This window comes from Hypanus sabinus, chromosome 29, assembly GCF_030144855.1.
Source record: "Hypanus sabinus isolate sHypSab1 chromosome 29, sHypSab1.hap1, whole genome shotgun sequence".
Classification (NCBI taxonomy): domain Eukaryota; kingdom Metazoa; phylum Chordata; class Chondrichthyes; order Myliobatiformes; family Dasyatidae; genus Hypanus; species Hypanus sabinus.
In genome coordinates, this window is record NC_082734.1 from 13,929,157 (window position 1) to 13,946,092 (window position 16,936).

The 16,936-nt window shown below is 46.4% G+C and overlaps 1 long non-coding RNA gene across 5 annotated transcripts in view; it reads right to left on the bottom strand.

The window, feature by feature from the left end:
- The window catches only part of LOC132383022 (uncharacterized), a 36,988-nt gene that overhangs the window by 10,129 nt on the left and 9,923 nt on the right, over window positions 1-16,936 (bottom strand). For 4 of the 5 annotated variants that reach the window (XR_009508529.1, XR_009508530.1, XR_009508526.1 and 1 more), the window contains exon 2: window positions 9,078-9,238. This is a non-coding gene — a long non-coding RNA (uncharacterized LOC132383022). Of the gene's footprint in view, window positions 1-4,541; window positions 4,770-9,077; window positions 9,239-16,936 lie in introns of those variants that run through there. The other variant, XR_009508527.1, reaches the window with a different exon arrangement.

The window sequence follows — 16,936 nt, forward strand, 5'->3', positions numbered from 1 at the left end:
TCCCACCCACTACCCTCATCACATTCTACAGGGTTGTATTGAGAGCATCCTGAGCATCACTGCCTGGTTCGGAAATTATACCATCTTGGATCGCAAGACCCTGCAGCGGATAGTGAGGTCAGCTGAGAAGATCATCAGGGTCTCTCTTCCCGCCATTACGGATATTTACACTATACACTGCATCCACAAAACAAACATCATTATGAAGGACCCCACGCACCCCTCATACGAACTCTTCTCCTTCTGCCGTCTGGGAAAAGGCCCCGAAGCATTCAGGCTCTCACGACCAGACTATACAACAGTTCCTTCCCCCAAGCTATCAGACTCCTCAATACCCAGAGCCTGGACTGACAACTTACTGCCCTATTGTCTTGTTTATTATTTATTGTAATGCCTGCACTGTTTTGCGCACTTTATGCAGTCCTGGATAGGTCTGTAGTCTAGTGTAGTCTTTTTTTCTGTGTTGTTTTTTACGTAGTTCAGTCTAGTTTTTGTACTGTGTTATGTAACACTACGGTCCTGAAAAAGTGTCTCATTTTTACTGTGTACTGTACCAGCAGTTATGGTCGAAATGACAATAAAAGTGACTTGACTTGACTTAACTTGATATCATACCATGCACAATCAAATTATTCTGCCAACAATGAGCAACTGTACATCCCTTTCACATTATAGATCTGGTTAACACTGACTGCACACACAGCTCTACCGAAATGCGGCTGACATCTTGGTTGGTCTTTATTGTTCGATTTTTCTGAATGACAGCTTTTATATCTTCCTGCTTCTGTGCTGAACGCACTAAGACATGAGCAGAGGAGCAAAGGAGAGTGACAACAATAGATTTAACGTCGCGAAAACAGGAACATTTTCAAACAGTTCTGAAAATGTGTTGCACGCCTGGTTGAAGGGTCGGGTTGAGTTGTTCCCCGATCTCGGCAGCTCATTTGCAAACGTTTCGTCGCTGTACGAGGAGACGTCATCAGGGCGCTGTCGGTTTAGCATATAATGGTGATAAAACTTTTGCAAATGAATCACCAAGATCGGAGAATAACTCAATACCAGCCACGTTTTCAAACTTTGACACTGATGCAATTGGACTCATTAACTGAGGTCTTAAAACTGGAGAGGAAATGCTCACGAACCTATGTTACAGATCGATAACGATCACGCAGGCAATATTCCCTCTAAGTTACAGGGCCCTGGTGAGACCACACCTGGAGTATTGTGTACAGTTTTGGTCTCCAGGGTTAAGGAAGGACATCTTTGCTATAGAGGAAGTGCAGCGTAGATTCACGAGGTTAATTCCTGGGATGTCCGGACTGTCTTATGCTGAGAGGTTAGAGAGACTGGGCTTGTACATGCTGGAATTAAGGAGATTGAGAGGGGATCTGATTGCAACATATAAGATTATTAAGGGATTGGACAAAATAGAGGCAGGAAATATGTTCCAGATGCTGGGAGAGTCCAGTACCAGAGGGCATGGTTTGAGAATAAGGGGTAGGTCATTTAGGACAGAGTTAAGGAAAAAAACTTCTCCCAGAGAGTTGTGGGGGTCTGGAATGCACTACCTCAGAAGGTAGTGGAGGCCAGTTCTCTGGATGCTTTCAAGAAGGAGCTAGATAGGTATCTTATGGATAGGGGAATCAAGGGATATGGGGACAAGGCAGGAACCGGGTATTGATAGTAGATGATCAGCCATGATCTCAGAATGGCGGTGCAGGCTCGAAGGACTGAATGGTCTACTTCTGCACCTATTGTCTATTGTTGTAATGACCAGCGTGCACAAAAAAATCTTGTGCTGTGCAATTTTTTGCCCAGCAGCAACAACGTGTGCGCACCGAATAATTTCTTCGATAAAAACGGCGCAAATAAGCCAGTTCTAAAATCTGCAGACAAAGCATCACAAACGACACGTTGTCGACCGGGAAAGGGAATGTGATTGTGTACAATTGTGAAGTATACTTAGCATGCCAACGAGGTGGAGGGTGACAACCTTTTGTGTGCAGTTTAAGCTCTTTAGTGCACTAGCAGCACATCCACACCTTTGAGGGAACATAAATCGCAGGGTTGTGGGTAGACTTTTGAATCCTTTCTCTTATTCCTCTGGCACAAGACTGGAAAGTATATCAATTTTATGGTTTAGCAGTGGAACGTGTACTGGGTATGATGTTTAAGAACCGCAGTGCTTTGGGTCATTTAACGATGAGCTGCAGGAATATTCATGCCTTGAGTTATAAGGTACCTTGTGCTGATAAACGCACAAATAAATATTTGTCTCCCGATCTTGCATTCTGCAATCAGCATTATTTTTACAGCTCAGCTCGGCAATAGGCAATTATATTAAGGGTCAGATAGATGCTCTGCGCTGATTTACCTCCTGAAAGAATAGCATGTTCCAAATTATACAGGATCAGAAAATAATTGTGGATTGTTGGCAGGGGTCGAAGAAGCGGTGGAGATTGTGGAGTGTTAGAAGGTATATTTACCTTTGCGTTCTGTGATTAGATCGAACCAAGGTTGCTAAGGTAACATTCATGCTACTCTGCTCCATATCCCGGACATCTCTTCTGGTCTCTCCACTTGTCCTCTTCTCCTCAACTTAAAATATTTCCATCTTCTCTCATTTCCAGTCCTCTGATAGAGGTTTGTTAATCTGAGACCTAGGCTGTATATCACTCCTCCACAGATGCTGCCTGGCCTGCTGATCATTTTTACCATTCTCTGATTTGGTTCTGAATTTCCTACATCCGTGTTACTTTGCTTCCAATCCCTCCTTCCTGCGCCACTCCGAATGCAGGATCCAATTATCCCAAGAGATTTCCCTCCAGTACTCATTCTGGGATCTAATCCATTTGCATGGACTTCTATGTTTTGACCAAAAAATAAATGTCCATTTAGAAAATATTTCTTTCCCACCTATCAAGCTTTGTGCTGGCATTAAAAGTTGGCCTTGCAAATTCTACATTTTGCTTTAGAGATCCAACGTGAGCTTTCAGAATGTAACATCTGACAAACCCATTTGATTTTCAGATATGCAAGGTAGCCATTGCTTGCTTATTATGATTGGAAAGGAGGACACTCAGCCCTTTAATTCCATGCTATCTCTCAGCGGAGCAATTCCATCAGTGCCATGCCCTGTTGTCTTATTTTTCCTGCAGCTTGTTGGCTGTCACACATGCTCACCGATTTGATTTTATCGTATCGGCGCGGTGGAGCCCGTGTCCTGGTGTGAGGGGTGTAGCCGGTGTTTGGACAATTTAAACGCCGGGCTGGACGGTGTCGGGACCAGACGGCGGGGGGGGGGGGGGGCGGTTCTGCTCGCTGCTCTGTGACGTTTACTCCACTCCCCGTGATATTGACCTGCTCCAGCTGCTCCAGGCTTTGTGTCAGCGAGCTTTCCGACGACCTGACCCGCTGAGGCTGACGCGCTGGGTCTGCTCTGGGCTCCCTTTCATTCGAAACGTACGTACTTGCTTAACTGCGTTTTTTCTCTCTCTCTCTGCACATTGGGTGTTTGATAGTCTACGTTTTGAGTTTCTTATTTCGTGGCTTCCTGCAAGGATACAAACCTGAAGGTTGTAAAATTTATACTTACTTTGAACGTTTGATTCCTTTTGCAACTGGTGCAGGCTAAGAGTTAATTTACAGTATTCAATAAATCTACCAGAGCCTCTTTGCTATGTGGGAGGACATCAGAACCCCCCACAGTGACATGGAAGACTGCAGTAAACTTCATTAAGTTAATGTGATCTTGAATTTTTATTAACCACTAAATCCATCATTCAGGACATGCCCTCTTCTCATAACAACCATTGGAGAGGAGATTATAGGAGCTTGAAGACCCAGTCTCAATGCTAGGAACAGCTTCTTCTCTTCCACCGACAGATTTCTCAATGTCCTTCAACCCACGATCACTGCCTCATTATCTATTTTTATGTGATTTTGCATCTTTGCACTCTGCTACAGATGGATCCGGGTTCCATTTCAACGTTTAAGAGAAGTTTGGATAGGTACGTGGATGGGAGGGGTGTGGAGGGCCATGGTCCGAGTGCAGGTCGATGGGACTAGGCAGATTAGTTGTTCAGGCATGCAATAAATGGGCCAAAAGGCCTGCTTTTGTGCTGTGGTGTTCAACAGCTGCTGAAGAAACAAAACATTGCACGCCGGGTAAGTCAACAATAATAAGTATGATTCTGATTCTGAACAATTTCCCTTTAACTTTTAATAAAGCTCCAAGAATCTAGAAATTAACCAAAATTTAAAGCCCAAAATCTCAAAACCCCTGTACACGTCAGGAAGGAGGTACAGAAGCCTGAAGACATGCACTCAGTGATTCAGGAACAGCTTCTTCCCCTCTGCCATCCAATTTCTAAATGGACATTGAACCCGTGAAAACTACCTCACTACTTTATTTTGTATTTCTGTGGGGTTTTTTTGTTAATATACTTAGTGTAACTGTTTCTTTTCATGTATTGTACTGCTGCTGTAAAGTTAACAAACTTCACAACTGTTGCACCATCAATAACTCTCAGAGACGTGAGGCAAGATATAGGCTTTTATTGACTGGAAGAAAGAACAAGCAGCAAGTGACCATCACACAACATCCTGGAGACTGAGGCCGGGGCGGTGTCCCCAATCGCCTTTATACCGGGGTCTGTGGGAGGAGCCACTGTCAGTGGGAGGAGCCACAGGAGCAGTCAGCGGGGGGGCATGTCCAGACAGGTATATGTAGTTCACCACAACAACAAACAAGAGAAAATCTGCAGATGCTGGAAATCGAAAAAACACACACAAAATGCTGGAGGAACTCAGCAGGCCAGGCAGCATCTTTGGAAAAGAGTAGTCGACATTTCGGGCCGAGACCCTTCGCAACATAAGCCGATACTATTAAACCCAATTCTGACTCTGAGCGTTTGTATCGTTCATTCCTTCCTGGGAGGCATGTGAGTTGTTTATTGTCCACCCCTAGTTACCTTCAGAAGATCAACTGCTCTTTGGAACCTCGGCTTGCTTGGCCACAGCAAAGGACAGTGCAGTCATTGGTGAGAGGTAGGATTGACGGTACCAATTGAGCTGGCTAATGGCAGAAGGCTCCTTTCCCAGAAATACTTCAGAGAATCAGTGTTCTGCCTCCCTGATGTTTCAAGGCCATTCACCTGAAATGGCACCGTAGCGTAGCGGTTAGTACACACTGCTTTACAGTACAGGTGACCTGGGTTCAATTCTCTCTGCTGTCTGTAAGGGGTTTGCATGTTCTCCCAGTGACCCCGTGGGGTTCCTCCCACAGTCCAAAGACCTACTGGTTTGTAGGTTAATTGGTCAGTGTAAATTGTCCTGTTAAATCAGCAGGGCTGCTGGGTGGTGAAGCTCGAAGGGCAAGAGGGGCCTGTTTTGTGCTGTATTTCAATCAATAAATACATAAAAATGAAAATTAAAAATGAGCCAAGGGGGGAAACTTATGGGTTTGATAAATATAAACAAATAAAACTGGTGAAAGTAATAGGACCAGTCTCTGATATTTGCCAGTTTCTTTCTTAAGGTGTTAAAAATATCAGTGGAAACTGCACATGGGTTTATATTGTCCACATCTATTTTCATTTGGATTGTAAAGGTTGGTAATCATCGATTATTTAGAAAGGTAGAAATGAGTTAACTTCAACCTCGTCAGAGAAACATTGAGGTAAACCTGTTGGAACTCTAACCAATGACAGACAAGTATTAATTAATTAGTGTCAGCAGACACCAATGAAAGGAAGGCCATGGTTGCTGCACCTATTTCTTTGTTCGTTTGTTTTGTGCTGTGTCATATAACGTGGGCGATTGTAGTCTTTCCATGATCGTGGTTGTTCTTGGCAAATTTTTTTGCAGAAGTGTTTTGCCATTGCCTTCTTCTGGGGCCTAACCCATTGGATTATTTTTAAAAGTAGTAACTGGGTCTGTAGATAGGTGAGAGGTCACCAGTCCCTCCACTTCCTCAGGAGGCCAAAGAAATTCGGCACGTCCCCTTTGACTCTGGCTAATTTCCACTGATACTCCGTAAAAAGCGCCCTATTTAGGTGCGTCCTGGCTTAGTGTGACGGCCGCTCTGCCTGTGACTGCGTGAAAATGCAGAGCGTTGTGGACAGGGGCGAGCGCACCATGGAAACCGGCCTGCCTTCCAGCGAGCTGTCACTGCACTTCTCCCTGCCTCGGTAAAGCAGCCAACGTAATGAAAGAGCTCATCCCCCCATTGGACAAAGCCCGAAAGTACATACCACCAGACTAAAGAATAGTTTCTAATCCGCCATTATAAGACTATTGAACAGCTCCATAGTTCAATGTAATAGACGCCAGACTTAACAGTCAATCTCATTATGGCCTTGTACCTTGGGGTCTGACAGCCCTGTACTTTCTCTGCAAGTATAAAACTTTATTCAGCGCTATTTACTTATTTGTTTGTTTATTTTACAGTACATCAGGGAACAACCCCCCCCCCCCAAACAAACTGGATTAACCCTAACCTAACCACGGTACAATTTACAATGACCATTTAACCTACCTGGTACGTCTTTGGACTGCAGGTGGGAATCAGAGCTTCTTGGGAAAACCCGTGCATTCCACGAGGAGGGCCATAATACCACAAGATTATAGGGGCAGAATTAGGCCATTTGGGCCATCGAGTCTGCTCTCCCACTTCATCACAGCTGATCCATTTTCCCTCAAGGCCCCAGTCTCCTGCCTTTTCCCCAGATCCCTTCATGCCCTGACCAATCATGGGAAGGTCATACAGACTCCTTACAGGTGGTGTAGGAATTGAACTCTGAACTCCGAACTCATGAGCCGTAATAGTGACGCATTAACCGCCACCCTGCGCATAGAGGTCACAGCGCCAGTGACCAGGGTTCACTCTCTGTAAGGAGTTTGTACGTTCTCCCCATGACCGCGGTGGACTTCCCCGTCGGCCGTTCCGGTTTCCTCCCCCCATCCAAGGACGCACAGATTAGCGTTAGTGAGTTGCGGGCAAAAGCTCTGCAGACACCAGAAGCAAGGTGACGCTGGCGGGCTGCCCCCAGCACAGCGTTGGTCGTTGACGCAGGCGGCACGTTCCTCTGTATGTTTCGATGTACGTATGACAAATCAAACCAATCTTAACCTCAAACACGAGGAAGTCGGCAGGTTCCGGAAATCCAAAGCAACGTGCACAAAATGCTGGAGGAACTCAGCAGGCCAGGCAGCCTCTGTGGAAGTTAATGAACAGTTGACGTTGTGGGCCGAGACCAGGATGGAGAAAGAAGGGGAGAAGATGCCAGAATAAAGAGGTGGGGGGTGGGAGGAGGGAGGCTAGCTGGAAAGTGATAGGTGAAGCCAGGTGGGTGGGAAAGGTAAAGGGCTGGAGAGGAAGGAATCTGATAGGAGAGGAGAGTGGACCGTGGGAGAAAGGGAAGGAGGAGGGGACCCAGTGGAGTCTTAGGCAGCTGAGAAGAAGTGAAAGGTCAGAGTGGAAAGTATAGGAAGGTAGGGGATGTGGAGTTTTCTCACCAGAAGGAGAAATCGATATTCATACTGTCAAGTGGCAGCTTTCCAGATGGAATACAAGGTGTTTCCCCTCCGCCCTGAGGGTGGCCTCAACTTGGCACAAGAGGAGACCCTGGATTGACATATCGGAATGGGAATTGAAATTCTTATCCGCTGGGAAGTCCCACTTCCGGCGAATGGTGTGGGGGCGCTTGACCTTAATCTCCATCTTAATCAAATGATCTGTATGGATGGTACAAAAGACAAAGGTTTTCACTCTTCCTCCATTCTCGTGACGGTAACGCACCAAGGCATTTATTTAATTTATTATTCGTTTGGGTAAAGTCTGCATGGGATGCCACAAGGCGTTTCATCACGTAAAACCGAGTGACAGCTGTAAATCTGAAATGGAATGGAAAACGTTGGAAGCTTTTGCCAGGTCTGGCTGTGCCTGCGGAGAAAAACAAGGCTAACCTTTTGTGATCGGAGCCTGGTAAGTTTTCACTCAACAGACTGAAAATGAAAATGATCCATACTGGAGCCAATGGGTGGTACAGGTGATAAAAGAGAAGGCTGCGGATTGGTGGGGCCTGGTAAATAATGTTCCCTGTGGTGTCGCACAGATGGTTCAGCATTTTATTCCATATGTTAATAACTTGGAGAGAGTTTGCAGATAACACTTAGCAGGCAGAAGAAGTTGTGCTGGCTGGGATCAGTGATCTAGACGGTTGAACACCGTCAGACCATAAAACAGGAACAGAAATAGGCCATTCAGCCCATTGAGCCTGCTCTGCCGTTCGATCATGATTGACGTATTTTTGCTCTCAACCCCAGTCTCCTATCCTGAGATACTCTTACTAATCAATATACTTAGTACTTTGGGTGGCGGGTGGAGTATGTCTCTGCCAAAGGCAGCTTTAAGGAGCTCCTCCCCTCTGCTAGCCTGCAGGTCACCCTTGGGCAAAATGTAGCACCTGCTTAGCAGCCCCCACCCCACCCCCAGTTCAGGGTCACGTGAAGCCATGGGAGCAGGTGGTGGATGGTCTTACGAACAGCTGATGTATTTCACAAGTCCTGGTTATGCGACCACTGACACCAGGCAGGCAGTCTCTGAAGAGTATTGATAATGGCTGGGAGGGTCACCCATTTTGTAAAGACACTGCACAGAAGAAGGCAATGGCAAACCACTTCTGTAGAAAAATACGTCAAGAGCAATCATGGTCGTAGGCCATCACAAGCAAGAGAAAATCTGCAGATGCTGGAAGTCAAAGCAACACACAAAATGCTGGAGGAACTCAGCAGGCCAGGCAGCATCTATGGAAAAAAAGTACAGTCAATGTTTCGAGACTCTTCGGCAGGACTGTGAAAGGGTCTGTCCTGCCGAAGGGTCTCGGCGCGAAACATCGACTGTACTTTTTTCCACAGATACTGCCTGACTTGCTGAGTTCCTCCATTTCGTGTGTGATGGTCAAGACCATGATCATCCACGTCATACAACATGGCACATAATGATGATGTCATACGACCCAGCACATAATAATGATGTCATATGACACTGTACAAAATGAATGAAAGAAACTCACCTAAAGAATTGGCTTCTTCAGCTGATACGGCAAAGAATTCCGCAGGTCCACCACCATTTGCCTGAAGAAATGCCTCCTCATCTCCGTTCTAAAAGGACGCCCTTCTATTCCGAGTTTGTCCTGGACTCTCCTACTTTTGGAGACAGCTCCATGCCAGGATACTGTGGAACGAAAACAGTTATAGGTCAGCATGCAAAGAAGCTCTGCTGTCAGAAAGCGTACTTGTTAAACCAGCTAGCACTGACCGCATTTCTAAGAGTGTAGCCGAACATTGCAAAGTGCCCACAGATCCATTGGACGCAGAGAGGAGGGACCACTTATGCCGGCTAAGTAAAGACAAAGTCAAGTTCACTGGATCAGATGCCATGTAAAACTCATTTGCTGCAACGTTACAGGTGCAAGACATCATATAATCAATATTCACAAGAAAAAATATTAATTATATGCAATTTTTTTATAAGAAGGAATAGAACCATAGAACCATAGAAAGCTACAGCACAGTACAGGCCCTTCAGCCCTCCATGTTGTGCTGACCCATATAATCCCTAAAACAAAGTACTAAACCCACACCACCCCATAACCCTCCATTTTTCTTTCATCCATGTGCCTGTCCAAGAGGCTCTTAAATACCCCTAATGTTTTAGCCTCCACCACCATCCCTGGCAAGTCATTCCAGACACTCACAACCCTCTGTGTAAAAAAACTTACCCCTGATGTCTCCCCTGAACTTCCCTCCCTTAATTTTGTACATAGGCCCTCTGATGTTTGCTATTGGTGCCCTGGGAAACAGGTACTGACTATCCACCCTATCTATGCCTCTCATAATCTTGTAGATCTCCATCAAGTCCCCTCTCATCCTTCTATGTTCCAAAGAGAAAAGTCCCAGCTCTGCTAACCTTGCTAACCTTGCTTCATATGTTCTCCAATCCAGGCATCATCCTGGTAAATCTCCTCTGCACCCTCTCCATAGCTTCCACATCCTTCCTATAATGAGGTGACCAGAATTGAACACAATACTCTAAGCGAGGTCTCACCAGAGATTTGTAGAGTTGCAACATGACCTCTCTACTCTTGAACTCAATCCCTCTGTTAATGAAGCCTAGTGATGCACCATCAATAACTCCTGGAGACGGGAGGCGAACGATAGGCTTTTATTAGCTGCAAACGTGACCACGACATTCTGGAGACTGAGGGAGGAGCAGTGCCTCCAATCGCCTTTATACAGGGGTCTGTGGGAGGAGCCACAGGAGCAGTCAGCAGAGGGGCGTGTCCAGACAGGTATACACATAGTTTACCACACCTAGCGTCCCATAGGCCTTCTTAACTACCCTATCAACCTGTGCAACGACCTTGAGGGATGTATAGATTTGAACCCCAAGGTCCCTTTGTTCATCCACACTCTTAAGTAACTGACCATTAATCCTGTACTCAGTCTTCTGGTTTGTCCTTCCAAAATGCATCACCTCACACTTGTCCGGATTGAACTCCATCTGCCATTTTTCTGCCCAACTCTGCAGCCTGTCTATATCCTCTTGTAACCTTCGACCACCTATAGCTCCATCCACAGCTCCTCCAGTCTTCGTGTCATCCGCAAACTTACTCACCCATCCTTCCACCTCTACATCCAGGTCATTTATAAAAATCACAAATAGCAGGGGTCCCAGGACTGATCCCTACGGCACTCCACTAGTCACTGACCTCCAGGCAGAATACTTTCCTTCCACAACTACCCTCTGCTTTCTTCCTTTAAGCCAATTTTTTATCCAAGCAGCCAAGGTTCCACTTATCCCGTGCCTCATGACTTTCTGGATGAGTCTCTCATGAGGGACCTAGTCAAATGCTTTGCTAAAGTCCATGTAGACCACATCCACTGCCCTACCCTCATCAATTTCTTTTGTTACCTCTTCAAAAAACTCAATCAGGCTCGTGAAGCATGATCTTCCCGTCACAAAGCCATGTTGACTATCCATGAGTTAGAATGAGTTGGAATGCAATTGGAATGAAATAAAGTCCATTTCAGTGCAAAGTGGTCAAAATGGCCATTGTTGCTGGGAATCCAGAGCAAAGCATGAAACTGCTGGAGGAACTCTTCAATGAAGAGGAATAAACAGCTGACATTTTGAGGTGAACAAGACAGCACTTCATCATCATGGCTATCCCTCGAGGTCAAGGATGATCATTTTCGTTCTGTTTCCACAGAGTGAAGACGCCTGTGCGTGTATTTGTTTTACGCGTACTTGATGTTGCACTCCACGAAGCACACAATACTTCACAAATCAACCAACTGATTGCAATGGCGTGGAAACCACGACGGTTGGAGCTGATGGATTTGTTGCAGCCTTCCTCCGCCTTCACAGCCATTGAGTTCGAAGAAACTTCGTCCGCCTGTTCCACCGTTGAGCTCTTGGTTGGATTGTTCTCTGTCAGGGACCTCACCCTCGACCAGGTGACCCGACCAGGAGCATAGCTCCAGACGTCCTCGCTCTCGGGATCTCGGGACCACACAAGCTTCTCCAACACGACAAGGCGACAATCCACGGAGAAGACGGCACTTCATTGGAGCCCTGAAGGGCAGAGGAAACAAAGGCAGCTTGGTGCCGTAAGGCGGAGGCAGAAATGAGGTCTCTGAACCACAGGGATGGCCAAGGGCAGACAGCGATGGGGGACCTTCATTGCTGCCCTAAACTCCAGCATTGGGACGGGCAGTCTGTGACTTTGAGGTGAGAGCCTTCATCAGGACTCCTGACTTTTGAAACTGTGATGGTTAGGTTTGTGCCAGTTGTTTCAAGGACTGAGCCGTTGAACTAAGCGAGCCTGTTTAGTGTTTTAAAGAAATTTGCCATCGCTGTCAGCAGTTAGCTAATCCCATTATAATAGGCACTGAAAAAACCCGTAACAATACATAACACAGGGCACGCTGAACTGAGCTGTTCTGTGGAACACAACGTCAAGTGAAATACAAGGAGCTGTGAATCACCAAGCAGGACCAAGGGCCAGAGAACTGTGAAGGTAGACGTCACGTCACACTCTGCCTGGGATGTGATCTCACACAAGGTTGCTAATTTACTGGCTGAGATAAAAGAGAATGGTTTAGTTATTTCGATCTGAGAAGATTATTGAAATTTAAACCCCAGAAGCCCCTTCCTGACCTCATAGGGGCTTTAATTTAATCCCACTTCCCCAGCTTTTAATCCATAGTTCTGCTCTTCCAGGTACTTTTTAAACGCCTCCACCAGCCTTTCAGTCAGCAAGCTCTAGACCCCCTTGGTGACTGATTCCCTTTCCATCCTTCTGCTAATTGACTTTAATTATGCCTCCTTGTTGCAGTACTGTGGTGAACTACATATACCTGTCTGGACACGCTCCTCTGCTAACTGCTCCTGTGGCTCCTCCCACAGCCCCCTGTATAAAGGAGATTGGAGGCACTGCTCCCCCCTCCGTCTCCAGGGTGTTGTGTGGTGGTCTCTTGCTGCTAATCGTGGTCTCTTGCAGCTAATAAAAGCCTATCGTTCGCCTCCCATCTCCGAGAGTTATTGCTGGTGCATCAAGTACCTCTGTTGAGAGATGAGTTTTTTTCCCTTTTAAACCTCTCCAGGCCTTTCGTGGTGTTATACACCTCAATTAAATCTCCTTTACTCGTCTCCATCTTCATACTTAAAACCCGTTATCCTGGTCGAAATCACAATAAATCTTCCCCGGTCCTCTTTGCTGTCGCTATATCCTTGTGAGGGGATATAAAACTGTCATTAAAGAGTTATAAAGAGATACAGGCCCTTCGGCCCACTGTGTTCATGCTGGCCATCGACTACCCATTTACACAAATCCCATTTTGAATTCTTCCTACATTCTTATCATCTTTTCACCCCCAGATTCCACCACTCACCTCACAGTAGGGGCAATTCACAGTGGGCAATTCATCTGCCAACCGATGTATCATTGGGATGGGCGCAGGAGGAAACTGGAGAACTGGGAGGAAACCCATACAGTCACAAGAAAGAAATGCATGGGATGTCGGCTGAACCTCTGCCCCAGGGTTTTAGATTCCCCTCTCCTGGGAACCAGACTCTGTCCTTCCCCCTTTCTTTTTATTCCTCTCAGTCCTGACAAGTCTCTGCCCAAAATGTAGACTGTTTACTCTTTTCCACAGACGCTGCCTGACTGGCTGAGTTCCTCCAGCATTTTATATGTGTTGCTCTGGATTTCCAGCAACTGCAGAATCTCGTGCTGCTCCACTGAGGGATCTCTTTGAGGGATGCCTACCCGGGAGAAGTTAAAATCTTCTCTTCGACAGGAATTCGGTAAACCCTCTATCACTGCTTCCCCCTCTGTGATCTCTGCTGCTCTCCAATCTTTAAGACATAAGGTTTAAAGGCATATAGTTTGCTCCCACCCACCCCAACCTTTTTATCCTAGTATCTTCCCCCTTCCTTCTCAGTCCTGAAGAAGGACCTCAGCCTGAAAAGTTGACTGTTTACTCTTTTCCATAGATGCTGCCTGGCCTGTTGAGTTCCTCCAGCATTTTGTGTGTGCTGTTTTGGATTTCCAGCATCTGCAGACTTTCTCAGCTGTCATTTAAGACTCTTTCCTTTCTAAGACTCTCGTAATTTTAAATAGTTCTTCACTGTCAACTCTCAACCTCCTTTGGTCTAGGGGAAACAAGCACATCTGATTCAACCCCCCCCCCCTATAATTCCAGATCTCCAATCCAGGCAACGTCCCCATGAATCTCTGCTGCAATGTCTCCACTTCAATCATGTCCATCAGGAGCTGCACAAGGGCACTCCAAGTCAGCAGTGGAGAGGGCAACCAGTTTCAAATTCCTGAGCATCAACATCTTATCGGATCCACCCTGGGACCGACATATTGACGCGGCCACCAAGGAGACAAGCCAGCACATGCATTTCATTAGGTCTTTGCGGAGATTCGATATGTCACCAAAGCCTCTGGCCAATTTCTACAGACGTACTGTGAAGGACAATCTGACTGCCTGCTTCACAGTGTCGTACGGAAGTGCCAATGGCACATGATCGGAAAAAGCTACAGGGAGTCGTAGATCCAGCCAGCTCCATCATGGGCACTAGTTCACCAGCCTAGAGGACATCTTCACCCACCAGGAAGGAACCTCACCAGCTAGGACATGCCCTCTTCTCAAGGAGGAGGCACATGAGTCCAAATACCCACACAGATTCTTCTCCTCTGCAGTCAGATTTCAGAACGGTCCATGAACGCTACCTCACGATTCCTCTTTCACGCTTTATTTATTTATTGTATTTTTATGTTTTTGCTCTGTACCCCTGCCACAAATCTACAAGTTTCGCATAAGAACGTGAGAACATAAGAAATAGGCGCAGGAGTCGGCCAGCTAGCCCGTCGAGCCTGTTCCGCCATTCAATAAGATCATGGCTGATCTGGCCATGGACTCATCTCCACCTACCTGCCTTTTCCCCATAACCCTTAATTTCCCCACTATGCAAAAGCCTATCCAACCTTGTCTTCAATATATTTACTGAGGTAGCCTCCACTGCTTCATTGGGCAGAGAATCCCACAGAGTCACCACTCTCTGGGAAAAGCAGTTCCTCCTCATCTCCATCCTAAATCTACTCCCCCGAATCTTAAGGCTATGTACCCTAGTTCTAGTCTCTCCTACCAGTGGAAACAACTTTCCTGCCTCTATCCCTTTCATCATTTTACGACACATGTCAGTGATAATCAACCTGACTCTGATTCTGGTTGTGCGGTACAGTTCAACCAATGTTTTGTAAAGCTGTAACCATACTCGTACTCAGATTCCTGGGCGATGAAAGTAACAGTACCACCCGTCTCCTGAACTACCTGTACTTCCACCTTTGTAGGTGAGCAATAAGATCTGGAGGGAATGGTAAAAATGCGTGGATATTATAAACAGGTTTGGATGCAATGGTGGAATGGTGGTTGATGGTTGGTGTGGATGGAAAAGGCAAATGGTATGTTGGCATTCATAGCAAAAGGATTTGAGTACAGGAGCAGGGAGGTTCTACTGCAGTTGTACAAGGCCTTGGTGAGACCGCACCTAGAGTATTGTGTGCAGTTTTGGTCCCCTAATATGAGGAAAGACATTCTTGCCATAGAGGGAATACAGAGAAGGTTCACCAGATTGATTCCTGGGATGGCAAGACTTTCATATGAAGCAAGACTGGATCGTCTATATTTTCTTGTTCTTTATATGTTCTTCTATAATATGGAGATAGTATTGAGAAAAAAGATTATCTATGATCTTTTTAGCTGGTGTAGAAGGTAGGAGGGGTTGAATGGCCTGCTGTTATCCATATTTCTTGTGTTTCATTCTGTGCAACTTTGTTCAACACTTTTTAGTGCGTACATTCACTGGACTAACCAGTGAACGATGAGATATCAATTCTTGTCTGAATCTCATAGTCTTGAATATAGAGTGTCAAATCTAATGCAGTCTCTGGATTAAAAGCAGCCATAGACGATCCCCATTTCACAGTGAGGGGGAGACATAACAAAACAACTCACCGATTTATGGTGTTAAAAGTCTGTTGCGTCGCTTTCTCCAAGCTCTGTGCCCAAAGATCTCGGGTCCCTGGGCGCACAGCCAGCAGCCAGCTCACTGCTTTCGATCTTCCGTGTACTCCCACCACACACCAGTTTTCTGCTGCGGCACCGGCTTTGAATCTGCCCGCCTCCAGAGCCACGAAAATCTGGCACCCTGCAGGCGTGCTAGTCTTCTAGGCCGCGTCCTTGGCGTATTGAAAAATGGCCGGTCATGAGGCCCTGAGAGCGGGTCCCATTCTCGCAAAGAACCAAAGTCAGCGTGTAACTCCAGGTCAGGGTCTTCAAAAGAACCCTGAAGGGGAAAATAGAGATATTAAAGACAGGAGTAGAGCTGTTTCCGAAGCAAAGGAGTCGCCGTTAGGTGCCCTCATCTGAAGCTCAGCCCTCCATAAAATGCTCTGTACAAATTAGAATTGGTTTATTATTGCCACTGCAATACCGTGCCAAGCTTTTGCTTTGCATGCCATCAAGATGGATTATATCAGACATAATCTCATCAAGGTAGTTGAAAGAAAACCAGAATGTAGAACACCATGTTGTATTTACAGAGGAGGAACATTGCAGGCAGACAAAGTGCCTGGGGTTGGGAGAATAGCTGTTCAAAAATTCAGTGTATGGGAGGCTTAGAACAGTTCAGCAGAAGCAGTCCTTGAGCCTGATGGTGCTACGTGCTCTCAGGTTTTAGCCTCTTCCACACGCTAAGAGGGGGGACAAGAGAGAAAGACCTGAGTAGGGGAGGTCCTTGATTACGAAGGCTGCTTTGCCAAGGCAGAGTCAATGCAGAAGAGTCTGGTTTGTGAGATGGACTGGAATATGTTCACAACGCCCCGCAATTTCCTGTGGTCTTGGGCAAAGCACTTGCTGCACCAACGCGCACACACATAAAATGCCCGAGGAACTCAGCAGGCCAGGCAGCATCTACTGAACCGAGCGCGGTCGACATTTCGGGCCGTAACCCTTCGGCGGGACTGGAGGGAAAAAAAAAGCTGTGGAGTAGATTTAAAAGGCGGGTGGGGGGGGGGGGGGGAGAGGAGAGAGAAACGCCAGGCGATTGGTGAAACCGGGAGGGGCAGGGATGAAGTGAAGAGCTGGGAAGTTGATTGGTGAGAGAGACAGAAGGCCATGGAAGAAAGAAAAGGGGGGAAGTGATGGGCAGGTAAGGAGAGAGAGGGAAAAGGGGATGGGAAATGGTGAAGGAGATGTGGGGTGGGAGGCATTACCAGAAGTTTGAGAAATTGATGTTCATGCCATAAGGTTGGAGGCTAACCAAATGGAATATAAGGTACACGCACAACCCGCTGGA